We start from the raw sequence: 6,530 nt of genomic DNA, 5'->3' as shown, positions 1-6,530 counted from the left end.
GTAATAACAAACAAAGATTTTGCAAAAATTTGATATAGTACACCTTTTTCATTGAATAATCTATGCATTTAAGTTTGCACTGCATGCTATGTTATCAAACCGCAGTCTAGTAACCGTATAAAAAAGAAGATGTGGTATGATTGCCAATGAGACAACTGTGCACAAGAGACCAAAAAGACACAGACATTAACAACTATAGGTCACTGTACGGCCTTCAACAATCAGCGAAGCCCATACCCCATAGTAAGCTATAAGAGGCCCGATATGACAATGTAAAACAATTCAAACGAGAGAACTAACGGCCTTATTTATGTAAAAAAATGAACGAAAACAAATATGTAACACATACACAAACGACAACCACTGAATTACAGGCTCCTGACTTGGGAAAGGAACATACATAAATAATGTGGCGGTGTTAAACATGTTAGCGGGATCCCAACCCTCCCCCTAACCTGGGACAGTGGTATAACAGTACAACATAAGAACGAACTATAAAAATCAGTTGAAAAAGGCTTAACTCATCAGATGGACAAAAATACAAGTAGACGTGGCCGGGTACTTATACATCCCGACCCAAAAAGACGTAATGATCAGATCTGAGAGTACTCGCAGTTATCTGACAGCTAGTTCAAAGCCACTAACAACTAATAAAAAAATCATGCATCTAAGACTAAGACATATTTCTATTTTTTGTATCCATGTGATGAGCTTTTTCAACTGATTTTTATAGTTCATTCTCATATTGTACTGTTACACCGCTATCCCAGGTTATGTGGAAGGTTGGAATTCCGCTATCATGTTTAACCCCGCCATATTCTGTATGGATGTGCCTGTCCCATGTCAGGAGCCTGTAACGCAGTGGTTGCCGTTCGTTGATGTGTTACATCCTATCATGATTTTCTTGATAGAGGTTGCTTCTCACAAGGAAGCTATTAAACCAAGTGTTACAATAGGTGAAATCATCCCTTCGTTAATTTTACGGACGCCATCACGAATTGGTTGACTGTTAACAGAGGCGGATTTAGAGGGGGCCCAGGGGGCCCGGGCCCCCCCTTTTTGGGAAAAAATTTGGTTACTTATATAGGGAATCACTGAAGCGTGACTGGAGCCGGCCCCCTCTTAGGTCAGTCAGTGGGCCCCCACTTATGAAAATTTCTGGATCCGCCACTGGTTAAGGAATAACCGTTTCTCAAATGATACCGGATATGTTCAGTACTTTGTAACTACAATCCCCTTCCCTTTCATTAATGTGACCTACCGAATTAGACTATTTACCGGATTTGCTATAATATGAGCAACACAACGGTGCCACATGTGGAGCAGGATCTGCTAACCCTTCCGGAGCACCTGAGATCACCCCTAGTTTTGGTGGGGTTCGTGTTACTTATTCTTTAGTTTTCTATGTTGTGTCATGTGTACTATTGTTTGTCTGTTTGTATTTTTCATTTTCATCCATGGCGTTGTCAGTTTATTTTCGATTTATGAGTTTGACTGTCTCTCTGGTATCTTTCGTCCTTCTTTTTATACATATTTGTTTTTCATTCGTTTTTTGTACATTAATTATGCCGTTAGTTTTCTCGTTTGAATTGTTTTACGTTTGTCTTTTCGATGTCTTTTATAGCTGACTTTGTGGTTACGGCTTTGCTCATGGTAGAAGGCCATAAAGTGACCTATAGTTGTTTATTTCTGTGTCATTTGGTCTCTTGTGAAGAATTTATTCATTGGCAATCATGCTGTACGTCTTCTTTTTTATATTAAGTTGACAATGTCTTAGATTTATAACTACGTATAGACACAAATTCAATAATAAATATGGTAGATTCACAAAAGAGCAAGAAATGGAAGATTCTGTATTTTATTGAACCATGATGATATCGAGAATGAGTTTCATTTTATTTCAAAATGTCCAAAATATGACAATTTAAGAAAATAGTTTACTAAAAGGTATCATTGTGCAAATGCGTCTGCTTTAAATTAGTTCAGTTATTGTGAACAAAGAATGTATTGGAGTTTTCTAATTTAGGAAAATAATGGAAATACGCCACATTTACATGTATATCAAATTTTCATGACAATGATTTATACTATGTAGTATTGCCTACGATTATACCGAACTAGTACTGTTATGATATACTATGTGCTGAATTGCTTATGGTTTAAAAAAAAACTCAACAGAACAATATTTGTTACAATAATAATTTAGTAATGGTAATTTATAAATTGAAAGATATCTGAAACTGCTTGTAGAGGAGAGGATTTGTAAACTGTGTAATTTAGAAGTTGAAGATGAATTTCATTTTAGTATTACATGTAAAACTTGAAAAGCCAAGTGAAGAATTATTTAAAAACATTATTATTTTATGTTATACCTTTCTATTTTTCAAAGTTAGAGCAATTTAAATTCATAGTAAGCATTAATGGCTTAGATATATGCAAATTATGTATTTTAGGTGTCAACAAGATGTATGATATCAACCTGTTTTAAAATAAGATGTTTTATACAAATCACTGACTGTATATATAGTCAGAATTATACTGAATTAAAGTATTTTCATTGTTGTGTAATAAGAGAGATAAGTTTACCTGTAAATTTTTTGAAATAACTAAGATAATTTTTAAAATGCAAATTTAAAAAAAAAAAAAAAAAAAAAAATGAGTGCTTCATATATATGTTTTGGTATTTTGCAAAATACATGTATATGCTATTTGCTTAGAGTTCATTTTTGGTGCTGCTTTTTATTATGTATTGCATTTTGCATGCCTTGTTTTATTTGTTATTGTATATGTTTTTATATTCGGTGAAGAGCGTATTAGAGCTTATGTTTGTATTGTTTGTCAATATGCCGAATCCAAATAAAGTTTTACTTACTTACTTATATGAATGAATATGTTACAGTAAATAGGTGAAATTAGGAATTACACGTAATTACTAAACATTTCAGTAAATACCTGTAATTACTAGCCAATTTAGTAATTACATGTATTTACTAGTTGTTTCAGTGATTACTGGTATTCACTGATTTTTTTTTGTCATTTTTACAGCTATTTACTAATATAATGTTTTTGTTTTAAAATTAAAGATATAATTCAAGATACCAAATAAGAAAGTAAAAGGGAAGGTATTTTAGGGCTTCCTTAATTAAGGATTAAGGAATATAAGGCACATCAAAAGTGTATAGTACTCTCTTGTGTTTGTGAACTGAAACTAGAAAATGGTTGTCACAGTTTAAAAGTTTTGAAACTTCCTAAAAATCATTTTCAGCATGCAAGACAATGATATCTATCCACTATTGAGAAATACATTTGTGAGAAGTTTATAGGCAACTTCGTCACCTCTTTTTGCTGATAGACATTCGATAATGCCAAATTTGGTTGAATAATCTTGATATTATATTCTTAAAATCTCATAATTTCTTTAAATTAAAATCTCCATCAGGCATACTTGCCCAATGACACAAGTTAAATTCCTTTTACAAAATAGGTTTATTTAAGACTACTTTTGTCAGGCAAATGCGATGAAGCTGACATTCTTCACACAATCATTTATACACTTTGATGGTGTTAAGAGTCACATTTTATATTTCAGTGTTTCTCTTTTTTATGAGTTTTCCAAGACCTCCAAACTTATAAAAATAAGCTTATAAACCTGCAATAAAATTTTATCATCGTTTTTACTTGTATAAGTCAACTAAATGGTCCATCCCTTTTGTTTTACTTTCAATGTTGTAATTCTGTTTCTTTTTGTCGAAACTGTGACTATTGTCGCGAAAGCGAGACATAGCAAACCATTCTGTCATCAGAAGAGTCCACAAGATTTTTAAGATTTCAAGATTCTTTTTTTCTCAAACGCCATAAAGTGACAATGGTACAAAGAAGTTCTTCAAAAATTATATAACATAACACAAAACACACATGACAAGATGAGATGAAAATATGAAATAAAATAAAAATAAACAGTATAGTAGCAAAGATCTAGAGTGGAGTGGTGATTAACCAGGAAGACTCACCTGAAAAGTTATAACCCTGATAAATTTGCACAGCTTTTTTAACTTATTTTTAATTTTTAACTGAAATAGTTTTTCACATTTTAGTATGTTACATCTGTGCAAGAAAAAAGTATCCAAATGTTGTGCTCGAAAATTTGCCACTATGTGGTTAACTGCATAGCAGTTGTAATTATGACCTTATTGTGTTGTTCTCTGTTTGTTTACTGTCATTATTGTAATTGTATATTATGTTATTTTGCCATAGCATCATGTTTGCTTCTGCAATAAAATACATTCATTCATTCAAAGTTCTTTACATTTTGATAACTTTCTTAAATTATCCTGGGTTTCTATCAAACTTGAACAGAAACTTGTTTATGATCATAAGATAATTTTCAAGAAGTAAATTGTGTAAAAATAAAATTAATTTTTCCGTATTTTACTTATAAATGGACTTAGTTTTTATGTCAGTTAACATTACATTGAAGTTCACACTGTGGTTAAAGTTTGTAGAATTTTAATAACTTTCTCAAAATATCCTGGATTTTAACCAAATTTGGACAGAAGCTTCTTACAGTACTAGTCAAAAGATAGTATCTGGAGGAACATTTTAATACTTTTTTCCCATTTTTGTTGAGCCTGCGACTAACAGCAAAAGTAAGCGTGATAAGGGTTCCGCAAAACCTTATAATTTCAAATCTGAATGCATCGGAAACATATCTTCAGCTAGGGGTTGAATTGAAGGTCACATGCATACGTATTCATTGAGGTCCAACTATTCACTTGCAAGTGCACCAGTAAAAAATTGACTACTAAACAAATTATTAGCTGATCATATTACAACATTGTCTCTACAGTTAGTAAATAGGTGTAAAAATTCATTTTAAAATTAGTAATTACTGGTAATAACTGGGCCGTTTCAGGAATTACTTGTATTAACTAAGTGCATTGGGGATTACATGTAATTCCTAAATTTTAGTAATTACATGTAATTCCTAATTTCACCTATTTACTGTAACATATGATATCATGAACACAGCCGTGCCGAACAGTGCTAATTGTTCTGTTCAATGTTTTGCTTTTAAACAGTGTTTTAATTTAAGTCTTAAATTGAAAAATTACTTGGAAAGATCAAACACATTTCATTTTAGGGTGGCTGGGACAAGAAATCACGTTTTTATTGAAAAACGCCCTTATAATATGTTTATCATATATATACTGCATGGCCATAGCCAGAAATTAGAAGTGGTTTTGCTAATTAATATTCATAATATGTAAATGAGAATTGTACCACGTGATAGTAGTTTGAACTAGACTGGCTTGATATGCTTGATATCATTAAAATCTTTAAAACACGGATATTATAAGTTGCCCGTCACAGAGTCCTTATTTACAATCACTTTGATATTTCCGTAAAGTTGTCAGGCGGTCAAAATCAAAACAATGAACGCGAATTTAGTGAATTTTTCTTGAAATAGTGACATTTTAATTTTACGTGGGAACCTAGAGTTCAACGACTACACATACAAGGTTTGGACTTGCTTATTCTTTGGAATATAACTTAGGAAGTGAATATATCTGTGCAATCCCATTGGTTTAATTCATCTGGTTACCTGTTTATTTATACTAGTTACCAGTAACAAGAAAAATGTGACCAATGGGATTGCACAGTTATATTCACTTCCTAAGTTATCCGGAAGTTAAGTCCTTACAAATTCAATGGTCTGGAAAAAGGTCAATAATTGTCATCTCAAGTGTGTTATACTGTTTGAGGGGTATTCTCAAGGTACGTGAAAGTTGTTTCATTGTCAAGATAAATCAATTACCGACAGACTGGTGTACTTTTATTCGTGAAAAAGTCCAGGGAAATTAAAAAAATATTGGTTGAAGCGAACACATTGAAAATTTCCGTTAGCTACCTTGTGTTTTTTTTTTTTTGTACTGGGTATGGATAGTAAACCCCATATTGACAGAAACAAGTGCCTGTGCCGGCAACCTGTTTTTGTAATGACCTTGTAAGCCAATTTTCAACACGAAGTTTGCAAATTTGACGTTTCAGCCATTTTAGCCTGTATTTTACACTGCAATGTTAAAAGCCTCTCGCTTCGATTTTTAAAATAGCTCAGGAACCTGTATTTTTGCAACAACAGTCATTATGTTTCGTTTAAGTGGTGTATATTGTTGTGTATATTCATTTTCTGCCCCGGCAACCTGTCTATCACTTAAATTAAATTAAAACAGACATTTTTTTCAAAATTCCCTATCATTTTAATGTAATTTCCGTGACCCGTATCCGATTTCTTTATTATAATATTCAATAAGCAAAGTGGCGTTGATTTCTGGATATGCGGACTATTATGTTAGTCCCAGTCCGTATAACTTGGTAATTTTTTGTTGTCTACGTGTTTGAGAAAATTACTTCAGATCTTTAACAACAAATTGTTGTAGAAATTTAAACATTCTGTAATACACATAAAAGCTGAATGCACAACACATGCATTAACTTGAAAAAAATCATCATATATGTACTATATTAATTCA

The sequence above is a fragment of the Mytilus edulis genome, chromosome 8 (genome assembly GCF_963676685.1).
Source record: "Mytilus edulis chromosome 8, xbMytEdul2.2, whole genome shotgun sequence".
In the NCBI taxonomy this organism is placed as follows: Eukaryota; Metazoa; Mollusca; class Bivalvia; order Mytilida; family Mytilidae; genus Mytilus; species Mytilus edulis.
Note: the sequence above shows the minus strand (reverse complement) of the source record.